Here is a 15,609-nt window from a genome sequence, read left to right as displayed (position 1 = left end):
ACGTCATCTTGTCCCGCAAAAAACGAGCCGCCATACATCATCATCAGCAAAAAAATAAAAAAGTTATAGTCCTCAGAATAAAGCGATGCCAAAATAATTAGTTTTTCTATAAAATAGTTTTTATCGTATAAAAGCGTCAAAACATAAAAAAATGATATAAATGAGGTATCGCTGTAATCGTTCTGACCCGAAGAATAAAACTGCTTTATCAATTTTACCAAGCGCAGAACGGTATAAACGCCTCTCCCAAAAGAAATTCATGAATAGCTGGTTTTTGGTTATTCTGCCTCACAAAAATCGGAATAAAAAGTGATAAAAAATGGTCACGTGTCCGAAAATGTTACCAATAAAAACGTCAACTCGTCCCGCAAAAAACAAGACCTCACATGACTCTGTGGACCAAAATGTGGAAAAATTATAGGTCTCAAAATGTGGAGACGCAAAAACTTTTTTGCTATAAAAAGCGTCTTTTAGTCTGGTTTCACACTTGCGTTTTTATCTGCATGCGTTTTTTAAAAAAACCGCATGTGTGAAAAAATGCATGTAAACGCGGTAAAACGCATGCGTTTTTATAGAAAAACACAAGAAAACAAGAAAAAAACAAATAACCCTACCCCTAACCTGAAATACGTGGCACTGAAATACGTGGCACTGAAATATACGTTTATATACGTATATAAGTGCCACGATATTTCAGTGGCCACGTATTTAAGTGCCACGTATTTAAGTGCCACGTATTTAAGTGCCACGTATTTAAGTGCCACGTATTTAAGTGCCACGTATTTAAGTGCCACGTATTTAAGTGCCACGTATTTAAGTGCCACGTATTTAAGTGCCACGTATTTAAGTGCCACGTATTTAAGTGCCACGTATTTAAGTGCCACGTATTTAAGTGCCACGTATTTAAGTGCCACGTATTTAAGTGCCACGTATTTAAGTGCCACGTATTTAAGTGCCACGTATTTAAGTGCCACGTATTTAAGTGCCACGTATTTAAGTGCCACGTATTTAAGTGCCACGTATTTAAGTGCCACGTATTTAAGTGCCACGTATTTAAGTGCCACGTATTTAAGTGCCACGTATTTAAGTGCCACGTATTTAAGTGCCACGTATGTAAGTGCCACGTATGTAAGTGCCACGTATGTAAGTGCCACGTATGTAAGTGCCACGTATGTAAGTGCCACGTATGTAAGTGCCACGTATGTAAGTGCCACGTATGTAAGTGCCACGTATGTAAGTGCCACGTATGTAAGTGCCACGTATGTAAGTGCCACGTATGTAAGTGCCACGTATGTAAGTGCCACGTATGTAAGTGCCACGTATGTAAGTGCCACGTATGTAAGTGCCACGTATGTAAGTGCCACGTATGTAAGTGCCACGTATGTAAGTGCCACGTATGTAAGTGCCACGTATGTAAGTGCCACGTATGTAAGTGCCACGTATGTAAGTGCCACGTATGTAAGTGCCACGTATGTAAGTGCCACGTATGTAAGTGCCACGTATGTAAGTGCCACGTATGTAAGTGCCACGTATGTAAGTGCCACGTATGTAAGTGCCACGTATGTAAGTGCCACGTATGTAAGTGCCACGTATGTAAGTGCCACGTATGTAAGTGCCACGTATGTAAGTGCCACGTATGTAAGTGCCACGTATGTAAGTGCCACGTATGTAAGTGCCACGTATGTAAGTGCCACGTATGTAAGTGCCACGTATGTAAGTGCCACGTATGTAAGTGCCACGTATGTAAGTGCCACGTATGTAAGTGCCACGTATGTAAGTGCCACGTATGTAAGTGCCACGTATGTAAGTGCCACGTATGTAAGTGCCACGTATGTAAGTGCCACGTATGTAAGTGCCACGTATGTAAGTGCCACGTATGTAAGTGCCACGTATGTAAGTGCCACGTATGTAAGTGCCACGTATGTAAGTGCCACGTATGTAAGTGCCACGTATGTAAGTGCCACGTATGTAAGTGCCACGTATGTAAGTGCCACGTATGTAAGTGCCACGTATGTAAGTGCCACGTATGTAAGTGCCACGTATGTAAGTGCCACGTATGTAAGTGCCACGTATGTAAGTGCCACGTATGTAAGTGCCACGTATGTAAGTGCCACGTATGTAAGTGCCACGTATGTAAGTGCCACGTATGTAAGTGCCACGTATGTAAGTGCCACGTATGTAAGTGCCACGTATGTAAGTGCCACGTATGTAAGTGCCACGTATGTAAGTGCCACGTATGTAAGTGCCACGTATGTAAGTGCCACGTATGTAAGTGCCACGTATGTAAGTGCCACGTATGTAAGTGCCACGTATGTAAGTGCCACGTATGTAAGTGCCACGTATGTAAGTGCCACGTATGTAAGTGCCACGTATGTAAGTGCCACGTATGTAAGTGCCACGTATGTAAGTGCCACGTATGTAAGTGCCACGTATGTAAGTGCCACGTATGTAAGTGCCACGTATGTAAGTGCCACGTATGTAAGTGCCACGTATGTAAGTGCCACGTATGTAAGTGCCACGTATGTAAGTGCCACGTATGTAAGTGCCACGTATGTAAGTGCCACGTATGTAAGTGCCACGTATGTAAGTGCCACGTATGTAAGTGCCACGTATGTAAGTGCCACGTATGTAAGTGCCACGTATGTAAGTGCCACGTATGTAAGTGCCACGTATGTAAGTGCCACGTATGTAAGTGCCACGTATGTAAGTGCCACGTATGTAAGTGCCACGTATGTAAGTGCCACGTATGTAAGTGCCACGTATGTAAGTGCCACGTATGTAAGTGCCACGTATGTAAGTGCCACGTATGTAAGTGCCACGTATGTAAGTGCCACGTATGTAAGTGCCACGTATGTAAGTGCCACGTATGTAAGTGCCACGTATGTAAGTGCCACGTATGTAAGTGCCACGTATGTAAGTGCCACGTATGTAAGTGCCACGTATGTAAGTGCCACGTATGTAAGTGCCACGTATGTAAGTGCCACGTATGTAAGTGCCACGTATGTAAGTGCCACGTATGTAAGTGCCACGTATGTAAGTGCCACGTATGTAAGTGCCACGTATGTAAGTGCCACGTATGTAAGTGCCACGTATGTAAGTGCCACGTATGTAAGTGCCACGTATGTAAGTGCCACGTATGTAAGTGCCACGTATGTAAGTGCCACGTATGTAAGTGCCACGTATGTAAGTGCCACGTATGTAAGTGCCACGTATGTAAGTGCCACGTATGTAAGTGCCACGTATGTAAGTGCCACGTATGTAAGTGCCACGTATTTACGTGCCACGTATTTACGTGCCACGTATTTTTCAGTGCCTGAAATACGTGGCACTGAAATACGTGGCACTGAAATACGTGGCACTGAAATACGTGGCACTGAAATACGTGGCACTGAAATACGTGGCACTGAAATACGTGGCACTGAAATACGTGGCACTTAAATACGTGGCACTTAAATACGTGGCACTTAAATACGTGGCACTTAAATACGTGGCACTTACATACGTGGCACTTACATACGTGGCACTTACATACGTGGCACTTACATACGTGGCACTTACATACGTGGCACTTACATACGTGGCACTTACATACGTGGCACTTATGACTGTCAGAAAATGTTCAGTAAACGGTTAGGGGTGAGGTTAGGGGTAGGGTTTCAGGTAGAATTGGGGAGTTTCCACTGTTCAGGCACATCAGGGGCTCTCCAAACGCGACATGGCGTCCAATCTCAATTCCAGCCAATTCTGCGTTGAAAAAGTAAAACAGTGCTCCTTCCCTTCCGAGCTCTCCCGTGCGTCCAAAAAGGGGTTTACCCCAACATATGGGGTATCAGCGTACTAGGGACAAATTGAACAACAACTTCTGGGGTCCAAGTTCTCTTGTTATCCTTGGGAAAATAAAAATTTGGGGGGCTAAAAATCATTTTTGTGGGAAAAAAAATATGTTTTATTTTCACGGCTCTGCGTTGTAAACTGTAGTGAAACACTTGGGGGTTCAAAGTTCTCACAACACATCTAGATAAGTTCCTTGGGAGGTCTAGTTTCCAATATGGGGTCACTTGTGGGGGGTTTGTACTATTTGGGTACATCAGGGGCTCTGCAAATGCAACGTGACGCCTGCAGACCAATCCATTTAAGTCTGCATTCCAAATGGCGCTCCTTCCCTTCCGAGCTCTGTCATGCGCCCAAACAGTGGTTCCCCCCCCACATAGGGGGTATCAGCGTACTCAGGACAAATTGGACAACAACTTTTAGGGTCCAATTTATCCTGATACCCTTGTGAAAATACAAAACTGGGGGCTAAAAAATCATTTTTGTGAAAAAAAAAAAATCATTTTTATTTTCACGGCTCTGCGTTATAAACTGTAGTGAAACACTTGGGGGTTCAAAGTTCTCACAACACATCTAGATAAGTTCCTTGGGGGGTCTAGTTTCCAATATGGGGTCACTTGTGGGGGGTTTGTACTGTTTGGGTACATCAGGGGCTCTGCAAATGCAACGTGACGCCTGCAGACCAATCCATTTAAGTCTGCATTCCAAATGGCGCTCCTTCCCTTCCGAGCTCTGTCATGCGCCCAAACAGTGGTTCCCCCCACATAGGGGGTATCAGCGTACTCAGGACAAATTGGACAACAACTTTTAGGGTCCAATTTATCCTGATACCCTTGTGAAAATACAAAACTGGGGGCTAAAAAATCATTTTTGTGAAAAAAAAAATAATTTTTATTTTCACGGCTCTGCGTTATAAACTGTAGTGAAACACTTGGGGGTTCAAAGTTCTCACAACACATCTAGATAAGTTCCTTGGGGGGTCTAGTTTCCAATATGGGGTCACTTGTGGGGGGTTTGTACTGTTTGGGTACATCAGGGGCTCTGCAAATGCAACGTGACGCCTGCAGACCAATCCATTTAAGTCTGCATTCCAAATGGCGCTCCTTCCCTTCCGAGCTCTGTCATGCGCCCAAACAGTGGTTCCCCCCCACATAGGGGGTATCAGCGTACTCAGGACAAATTGGACAACAACTTTTAGGGTCCAATTTATCCTGATACCCTTGTGAAAATACAAAACTGGGGGCTAAATTTCATTTTTGTGGAAAAAAAAAAAAAAAATTATTTTCACGGCTCTGCGTTATAAACTGTAGTGAAACACTTGGGGGTTCAAAGCTCTCAAAACACATCTAGATAAGTTCCTTAGGGGGTCTACTTTCCAAAATGGTGTCACTTGTGGGGGGGTTTAATGTTTAGGCACATCAGGGGCTCTCCAAACGCAACATGGCATCCCATCTTAATTCCAGTCAATTTTGCATTGAAAAGTAAAATAGCGCTTCTTCCCTTCTGAGCTCTGCTATGCGCCCAAACAATGGTTTACACCCACATATGGGGTATCGTCGTACTCAGGACAAATTGCACAACAACTTTTGTGGTCTAATTTCTTCTCTTACCCTTGGGGAAATAAAAAAATGGGGGTGAAAAGATCATTTTTGTGAAAAAATATGATTTTTTATTTTTACGGCTCTGCATTATAAACTTCTGTGAAGCACTTGTTGGGTCAAAGTGCTCACCACACATCTAGATAAGTTCCTTAGGGGGTCTACTTTCCAAAATGGTGTCACTTGTTAGGGGTTTCAATGTTTAGGCACATCAAGGGCTCTCTAAATGCAACATGGCGTCCCATCTCAATTCCAGTCAATTTTGCATTGAAAAGTCAAATGGCGCTCCTTCCCTTCCGAGCTCTGCCCTGCGCCCAAACAATGGTTTACACCCACATATGGGGTATCAGCGTACTCAGGACAAATTGCACAACAATTTTTGGGGTCCAATTTCTTCTCTCACCCTTGGGAAAATAAAAAATTGGGGGTGAAAAGATCATTTTTGTGAAAAAATATGATTTTTTATTTTTACGGCTCTGCATTATAATCTTCTGTAAAGCACTTGTTGGGTCAAAGTGCTCACCACACATCTAGATAAGTTCCTTAGGGGGTCTACTTTCCAAAATGGTGTCACTTGTTAGGGGTTTCAATGTTTAGTCATATCAGGGGCTCTCCAAATGCAACATGGCGTCCCATCTCAATTCCAGTCAATTTTGCATTGAAAAGTCAAATGGCGCTCCTTTGCTTCCAAGCTCTGCCATGCGCCCAAACTGTGGTTTACCCCCACATATGGGGTATCAGCGTACTCAGGACAAATTGTACAACAACTTTTGGGGTCTATTTTCTCCTGTTACCCTTGGTAAAATAAAACAAATTGGAGCTGAAATAAATTTTGTGTGAAAAAAAGTTAAATGTTCATTTTTATTTAAACATTCCAAAAATTCCTGTGAAACACCTGAAGGGTTAATAAACTTCTTGAAAGTGGTTTTGAGTACCTTGAGGGGTGCAGTTTTTAGAATGGTGTCACACTTGGGTATTTTCTATCATATAGACCCGTCAAAATGACTTCAAATGAGATGTGGTCCCTAAAAAAAAATGGTGTTGTAAAAATGAGAAATTGCTGGTCAACTTTTAACCCTTATAACTCCGTCACAAAAAAAAATTTTGGTTCCAAAATTGTGCTGATGTAAAGTAGACATGTGGGAAATGTTATTTATTAAGTATTTTGTGTGACATATGTCAGTGATTTAAGGGCATAAAAATTCAAAGTTGGAAAATTGCGAAATTTTCAAAATTTTCGCCAAATATTCGTTTTTTTCACAAATAAACGCAAGTTATATCGAAGAAATTTTACCACTAACATGAAGTACAATATGTCACGAGAAAACAATGTCAGAATCGCCAAGATCCGTTGAAGCGTTCCAGAGTTATAACCTCATAAAGGGACAGTGGTCAGAATTGTAAAAATTGGCCTGGTCATTAACGTGCAAACCACCCTCGGGGCTTAAGGGGTTAATCATATATTTTTTTTAATTACAGCATATGACACGCCAATAACACAGTCCGATACAATTTCCAGACAAATACCGTACATTAGATACATGACCTGATAATACATTTTCATTTTACTTAAGAACACCCTTACCCCCTAACCAACCCCCCTCTCCCTCCCGCCAATCTCTTGCCCATTATCCAGTACAACCATCTGACAACATCACCTCTTGAGAAAAGATAACCAGCTTTACAAAAACACGCCTGTACATGTAGGAGTCCCCCCAGAATCAACTACACGACACCCATTCTACTTTGCAGTAACTCAGCAGACGCCACACCTGGGTAATCCATCCATCCGCCCCACACCTTTTCAAATTTTGTATTCTGACCTCTCTTACTATATATGTTTCTTTCCATAAGTACAATAAAATTTATCTTGTTGATAAATTCCTTCTTCCCTGGCGGTTTTTCATCCAACCAGTGCATTGCGATAAGCTTTCTCGCAGCATACAACAATCTTGCGATAGTCAGCCTTCCACATTCATCTGTAGCAATATCATCCATACAGCCCAAAAGGCAAGTCAGCGGGTTACGCACCACATCTACTCATGTCACCTCCTGGATCAAGTTAAGCACCTTCACCCAAAAGGGTTGGAAGCAAGCACACGACCACATCATATGTAGCAGATCAGCGCTTTCCTCCCCACACCTGGGCCACTTTGAGTCACCTCTCAGTCCTGCCTTCCTCATCCATGCCGGGGTCCTGTACACCCTATACACCAGGTATAACTGTGACACCCTTTTAGCCTCACTCAGGGAAGCCCTGGGGATATATTGAAGTATGGAATCCCACTGGGACTCCAACAAGGGGCCCACATCCGCCACCCATTTCTCCTTAATCCTTAACGGGTGAACTTTCTGGCTTTAATAAACAGTAAAAGAAATCAAGAGCAAAAAATGTGGTAGTCAGTAATGGTTACTTTTTTTAACCAAGCATAGGGGAAAAATTATGGAATCACTCAATTCTGAGGAAAAAATTATGGAATCACCCTGTAAATTTTCATACCCAAAACGAACACCTGCATCAAATTAGATCTGCTCATTAGTCTTCATCTAAAAAGGAGTGATCACACCTTGCAGAGCTGTTACACCAAGGGGACTGACATGAATCATGGCTCCAACACGATAGAAGTCAATTGAAACCAAGGAGAGGATTATTAAACTTTTAAAAGAGGGTAAATCATCACGCAATGTTGCAAAAGATGTTGGTTGTTCACAGTCAGCTGTGTCTAAAATCTGGACCAAATACAAACAACATGGGAAGGTTGTTAAAGGCAAATATACTGGTAGACCAAGGAAGACCTCAAAGCGTCAAGACCGGAAACTTAAAGCAATATGTCTCCAAAACAGGAAATGCACAACAAAACAAATGAGGAACGAAAGGGAGGAAACTGGACTCAACGTCTGTGACCGAACTGTAAGAAACCGCCTAAAGGAAATGGGATTTATATACAGAAAAGCTAAACGAAAGCCATCATTAACACCTAAACAGAAAAAAACAAGGTTACAATGGGCTAAGGGAAAGCAATCGTGGACTGTGGATGACTGGATGAAAGTCATCTTCAGTGATGAATCGCGAATCTGCATTGGGCAAGGTGATGATGCTGGAACTTTTGTTTGGTGCCGTTCCAATGAGAGGGGAGATGGCTTGTCATTACACCTTCAATAAATGCACAAGTTTATGTTGATATTTTGGACACTCTTCTTATCCCATCAATTGAAAGGATGTTTGGGGATGATGAAATCATTTTTCAAGATGATACTGCATCCTGCTATAGAGCAAAAACTGTGAAAACATTCCTTGAAAAAAGACACATAAGGTCAATGTCATGGCCTGCAAATAGTCCGGATCTCAATCCAATTGAAAATCTTTGGTGGAAGCTGAAGAAAATGGTCCATGACAAGGCTCCAACCTGCAAAGCTGATCTGGCAACAGCAATCAGAGAAAGTTGGAGCCAGATTGATGAAGAGTACTGTTTGACACTCATTAAGTCCATGCCTCAGAGACTGCAATCTGTTATAAAAGCCAGAGGTGGTGCAACAAAATACTAGTGATGTGTTGGAGTGTTTTTTGTTTGTTTGTTTTTTCATAATTCCATAATTTTTTCCTCGGAATTGAGTGATTCCATGATTTTTTCTCCTATGCTTGGTTAAAAAAAGTAACCATTACTGACTACCACATTTTTTTGTTCTTGATTTCTTTTAGTGTTTGTTAAAGCCAAAAATTTGCCATTTGAAATGACTTTAGTTTCGTGCCATGTCTGTGATCTGCTTTTTTTCTACAAAATTAAACAACTGAATGAACATCCTCCAAGGCCGGTGATTCCAGAATTTTTGCCAGGGGTTGTATATCTCCGAGCACTAACAAATACTCGGAGATCACCCGAGCGTGCTGGGGAAAACCCGAGCAACGAGTACACTCGCTCATCACTAGTAATCACCAATTGCAGTCATGTATTAAGATTTTTTTAATTGTTGCAACTTTTTCAAAATTTTGGAAAAAGAAACAATTTACTGCAGGGTCAGTTAAGTAGTTAGAAGTGAGTGATCTCCAGGCACAGTACAAAATGGGATGAGTCTTACATCATTATTCCAAAGGCACACATCAATGACATAATGGGCTGAAATCATTAAGTGATGTGTGCATCTTACTCCTGCATACCCCTCATTCACTGGGTGTGAAACTCCAATCCTAATGAATCTGGGCCTAACTTCTTATTTCAGGAAACAAAATACATTAGCCACTATGAACAGACTCGGACTCTGAACCCTATCTTTTGTACTAATGCATCTAAAGAGCGTGTGCAAAGGTCATCGTGAGGAGGGGAGCAGGGTCAGCTGTGACATCACCTGCTATGATTGGTGGAACCTGTATTATCCACTGAGTATAGGGGAGCTACCTGCCAGTAGGGGTATATAGTGACAAATACACGGGTTTTAATATATGTTTTCTAATAAAGAATTTTTAATTATAAATACAAACACATTCATATACACTATGGGACAGCAGAGGGTTAATAGGATATGTGTAATCTAGTGCCGTTCTTGATAAGATAAATACAAGGGCTGAGTCCGTAGTGTAAGGATAGCCGCGGTAAGGTAGAGTCCTGGTGGCATACCTGAACCATACAGGTACAGGGGCGGGATATGGGCGGGCCAGTGGCATTGTCAAAACATATAAAGGGAGGAGATGGTATGACAAGCATTAACCCTGATGAAGAAGGCCGTCTGCTTTCGAAACGCGTTGGTTAGGTCATTCCTTCTTGGCTCCAACTCCGCTCCGTACCTTTTGTGACGTCACAGTTCAGGCACGCGCGAGCAAGCGCCGGCAGCCATCTCCTCCCAGCGGTAACCAGGGACGCCTTCGGCCGGGGCTCCCTAGGTGTCGCGGCAGCTGCCATACGCCTCCCCGCCTTCTCTCTCCTGCATACTCCGCAGCAGCAAGCAGCGGACTCCGGATCTTTTCTTTCCCCCTCCGCATATCCACGCCAACCGGTCACACCTCCCAAAGGCATCGTAACAAGACTACACGTGCACCACCAACGGGGTAAGCACCGACCTGCAGTGCAGTGTTATGCGTACATTTTAGTCACTTTATTAAGGGGAACTCATTACTATTATCATTATCTACTTCCTATCATTGCTTTTATACTTGCGGTGTTCAGTTGCCGGTTATACACCTTCCAGCACCACCTAGTATTTAACCCCTAAGCGCTGTATCACACTTTCTTTTGGTATTAAATTGTTCTTGTATTCTATAAACTACTGACAACATGTCTCCGAAGTTCCAAGCAATAAATCTAGTATTTATTTTTTGAAAATGAGAAATGGTCAAAGTAGCAAAGAAATGCATTGCTTGCAGACCTCAAATAATGCAAAGAAAACAAGTTCATAATCATTTACAAACAACAATCCTAATGTTTTAACTCAGGAAGAGTTCAGAAATCAATATTTTGTGGAATAACCATGATGTTTAATCACAGCTTTCATGCGTCTTGTCATGCTTTCCACCAGTCTTTCACACTGCTTTTGGGTGACCCTCTGCCACCCCTGGTACAAAAATGTAAGCAGTTCTTCTTTGTTTGATGGCTTGTGTCTATCCATCTTCCTCTTGATTGCATTCCAGAGGTTTTCAATGGGGTTCAGGTCTGGAGATTGGGCTGCCCATGACAGGTATTTGATGTGGTGGTCCTTCATCCACACCTTGTTTGACCTAGCTATGTGGCATGGTGCATTGTTCTGCTGGAAAAACCAGTGCTCAGAGTTGGGGAACATTGCCTGAGCAGAAGGAATCAGTTGTTTTTGCAGGATAACCTTGTATGCGGCTTGATTCATACGTCCTTCACAAAGATTAACCTGCCCAATTCCAGCCTTGCTGAAGCATCCCCAGATCATCACTGATAATCCACCAAATTTCACAGTGGGTGCAAGACACTGTGGCTTGTACACCTCTCCAGGTCTCCGTCTAACCATTAGGTGTTGGTCAAAGCAGAAATTAGACTCATCAGAGAAGATTACCTTACTCCAGTCCTCTATGGTCCAATCCTTATGGTCTTTGGCAAACTTCAGCCTGGCTCTCCTTTGCTTCTCATTGATGAAACACTTTTTTTCTAGCTTTACATGACTTGAGTCCTGCCTCTGGGAGCCTGTTACGAACTGTTCTTGCCGTGCACTTCACCCCAGCTGCCATTTGCCATTCCTTTTGTATGTCACTTGATGTCATCCTGCGGTTGCTGAGTGACATTCGAATAAGATGACGGTCATCCCGGTCAGTGGAGAGTCATTTTCACCCTCTGCCAGTCTTTAGCCTTGTTGTCCCCAATGTCTGCTGCTTGACCTTGTTGTAATGGACTGCCGTCTTAGGCAACATGACGCTCACTGTGTCCTTCTGCTAGTAAAGCCAGAATTGAGCCCTTTTTTTTTTCCTCACTCATGACTTTCTTTTTTCAACTCCTTTGGCATGGTTAAAAGTTATTTTTTCATTCCTATTACTTTTGGGATATTACTAGCACTTGTTTTGCCATCCAGTTTGTCCTATTGCAAGAGGATTGTGAACACCACAGCAGTGTTTTTTATAATTTCCTTCGTTAAATAAGATTTGGTTCAGGTGATCACATGTGTAGGGTTATTCTGATTTCTCATATCAGTGTGGGTGAATGTTTGACTAATCTTAGCGTCATTTCCTACTGCAGAACCTTTTCTGCCTCTCATAGGGTGTAATGAGCCCCGTACTTTACGATTTCAATAAAAAAAAAATCATGGTAGACTTTGAAGCTGATAATAATATCTAGGAGAACATATAATTGATTGATCTGTCCGGATAAGCACGCGTCCATTCTATTTTAGGGCGAGTGACGCGACAGTACATGAAATTCTGGTGACATTCAAAAAATGTCACGAGCCGCGCGCGGATCATAGAGACGGCGTAAAGGTTAAGGAGTAGATTAACGATTGCTTTTCTTAGGTTAAATATGCCTCCTCTACCTATGATTTACTTTCCAATTACCCCTAGTTTTAATAAATTTCTGCCACAACTCATTTCTATTTAGGCGAGTGTATCTGAACAATGCCTTTCCTGCAGCGAGACCTTTCCGTCCATTAACCCCTTCCGCCCTGATCGTCTGCTTGACTGCACTCCTCTTGTATGGAGAAATGTTTTCCTTTTTTTGCAGGCCCCCGGCACTGGAGGGCTAATCTGGTTTCCACAAGGAAACTAAACTTTCAAGACATTTATGTTATGTCAACTTGGGAACTCTTTGTCAGCAGAAACCTAGAATGTCAAGTCTGACTTCAAGTCAAGCTTAAAGACATATTTACTTGACTTTTCGGGAGAGCAGAAGTGACACCTTCCACAGTTCCATGCAGAAATAACACTGAGCACATGCGATGCTGAGCATAATAAAGAGCAGAGGAGTTTGTCAATGCTGGTATTTCTGCATGCTTCACACATTTTAATGTGTCCATATGAACTACATTAAAGCTAGCAGCCTCAACTCCGATTTAATAATTGAATTTTATGGTCTGTAAAGGAGGACGTTCCCTCCGGTAACAGATTTGTTTTAGATTCCAAAGGCTAAAGTTTTTTAATTAACTTTTTTTTCCTCCCTTATATAGCTTTAGATAATCGACGTGTTAAATAACGATCTGTGGGGAAAAAAAATAGTCTAAGCCTCGGCCATATCATCTTTTTTTGTAACAAGCTGAAGAAAATCCACCGCTGTAATCTGTTCTTCCAAATTAGCGTTCACTTAGAGTAATTAAGAACATTAGTGCAGTACAAGTTTAATTATCAGCTGTCCCTTAAAGGTGCAAATGTCTTCAGCATCACACAAGTAGTATTCTCTAGCGTCTCTGATGACATTCACTTAAAGTTGTTGTTTTTTTTGTACTGAATTTGGCTTACACTATTTTTTTTTTTTTTATATATATATTTATTTTGTAACTGATAATCAAATACGCTGATCTACTTGATGTCATTTTTTCCTACTTTTTATTATTTTATATTCCTTTGTAATTATCAGAAGTCAATTTTGGTTTTTCATGGAGTTTCTATTTTCTTATTTTTCTAAAAATGTTGCTCATCTTTTCACTGATATTACTTTGATTGTAGGGTGAATACATTTAATTAGCAAATCACAATAGTTTTTGTCTAGCGAGGTAACGACTATAGAGTTAAAGTGGCCGCTGCCTTGTTACACTGTCAGAAACTTGTCCTAGAATGTTAGAACCGAGGCCTGTGACCATGTTCAGCCGGAAGCTCTTGTGCTGTGATCTGGAGATGCTTGTACTGTTATTCAGGAAGACGGTGAATACAGAAGTGAGAGGCCTTTTACCTGAGCACATCTGGTATCTTCAGTATCAGATCAGACAGACATGGTGGACAGCAGCGTGAGCAGCCTCTTCTAATAGTAAAGATACCAGAGGTGCTGAGGTAGGAAGAGGCTGCTCATGCTGCTGTCCACCCTGTCTATCTGATCCTACCTCAGCACCTCTGGTATCTCCAGTATTCGATCAGATAGCCAGGGTGGACAGCAGTGTGAACAGCCTCTTCTTACCTCAGCACTTCTGGTATCTCCAGTATTAGATCAGACAGAAAGGGTGGACAGCAGCTTGAGCAGCTTTTTCTTACCTCAGCACTTCTGGTATCTCCAGTATTAGATCACATAGACAGGGTGGACAGCAGTGTGAGCAGCATCTTCTTACTTCAGCACCTGTGGTATCTCCAGTAGTAGATCAGATAGACAGGATGTACAGAAATGCGAGCAGACTCTTCTTACCTCAGCACCTCTGGTATCTCCAGTATTAGATCAGATAGACCAGATGTACAGAAGTGTGAGCAGCCTCTTCCTACCTCAGCACCTCTGGTATCACCCGTATTAGATCAGATAGACAGGGTAGACAGCAGTGTGAGCAGCCTTTTCTTACTTCGACACTTGTGCTATCTTCAGTATTAGATCAGAAAGGCAAGATGGACAGTAGTGTAAGCAGCCTCTTCTTGCCTCGACACCTCTGTTATCTCCACTAAAGGATCACACAGGGTGGACAGTAGTGTGAGCAGTCTCTTACCTCAGCACCTATGGTATCTCCAGTATTAGATCAGATGGACAGGGTGGAAAGTAGTGTGAGCGGCTTTTTCTTACCTCCGAACTAGTGATAAGCGAGCATGCTCAGATAAGGTGTTATCCGAGCACGCTCGTGTGCTAATAGAGTATCTTCAGCGTGCTCGAATCCTATGTTTGAGTCATTGTGGCTGCATGTCTTGTGGCTGTTCGACAGCCGCAACACGTACAGTGATTTCCTAACCAACACCTGACAATACAAAAGGTGACAACAACCCTCCTCCCCAACTATCACCTCCCTTACTCCAGGGCAAGAGGGATTAGCGAGGCTAAGTGCCAAATTTAACGCATCTAATGGATACACTATTTCTGGGGCAGCTGAAATCTGATGTCTCTAGTCTGGAGGGGGCTAATATCTATGGCCCCTTCCTAGGCTAGTAATATCAGCTCCCAGCTGTCTGCATAGCCTTTGTTGGCAATTAAATATAGGAGGATACTACATTTTTGTGTGTGTGTGTGTGGGGGGGGGCATCTGTTTTAATAGCCAGGAAAGCCTAAGTATGCAGCTGTGAGCTGATATTAATAACCTTGGAAGATCCATGGTTATTACCCCCTTCCCAGGCTATAAACATCTGCCTCCAGTCGCCAGCTTCTCTTTTCTGGTTACCGTGTATACATGTGCATATGCTGAGTTGAGGGGGGGGGGGACCAGGATTGGGATGAGGGGACAATGGATAGCCGGCTTATGCTCGAGTCATTTATTTATTCTATCTACTCAATTTTGTTGGGGCAGGCTGTGATTTTACTGTACTCGGCTGATGAATTGCCAGCTTTTTTCAAAGGACATAGGTGTGTAAATATTGGACGGCACTTGCATAGCCCGAGTGCCGTTTTCTTTATTTATTTTTTGCTCACACCCATTGACTTGCAATGGCGAGTCTCGTCCGAGATACGAGGACAATTGCCGTATGCTGCGATTTTTTTTTTTTTTTTTTTCTCTTAGTCCAATTTCAGCTGAGAAAAAAAAAATCGCAGATGAGCTGTGACTCATAGCTTAACATTGATCAGAGTGCAATCCATTTTTTTTATTTTTTTTTTTCATTTGATGGCACTCGTACATTTTCCTT

At 42.4% G+C, this 15,609-nt stretch overlaps 1 protein-coding gene across 3 annotated transcripts in view; it reads left to right on the top strand.

Moving 5' to 3' along the window:
• ARMC1 (armadillo repeat containing 1) overlaps positions 1-15,609 on the top strand; it is a 48,246-nt gene that overhangs the window by 16,335 nt on the left and 16,302 nt on the right. The gene's annotated exons all lie outside the window — the stretch shown is intronic.

This window comes from Ranitomeya variabilis, chromosome 6, assembly GCF_051348905.1.
Source record: "Ranitomeya variabilis isolate aRanVar5 chromosome 6, aRanVar5.hap1, whole genome shotgun sequence".
In the NCBI taxonomy this organism is placed as follows: Eukaryota; Metazoa; Chordata; class Amphibia; order Anura; family Dendrobatidae; genus Ranitomeya; species Ranitomeya variabilis.
The sequence above is the reverse complement of the archived record's forward strand: the minus strand, read 5'-3'. Positions and strand labels throughout refer to the sequence as shown.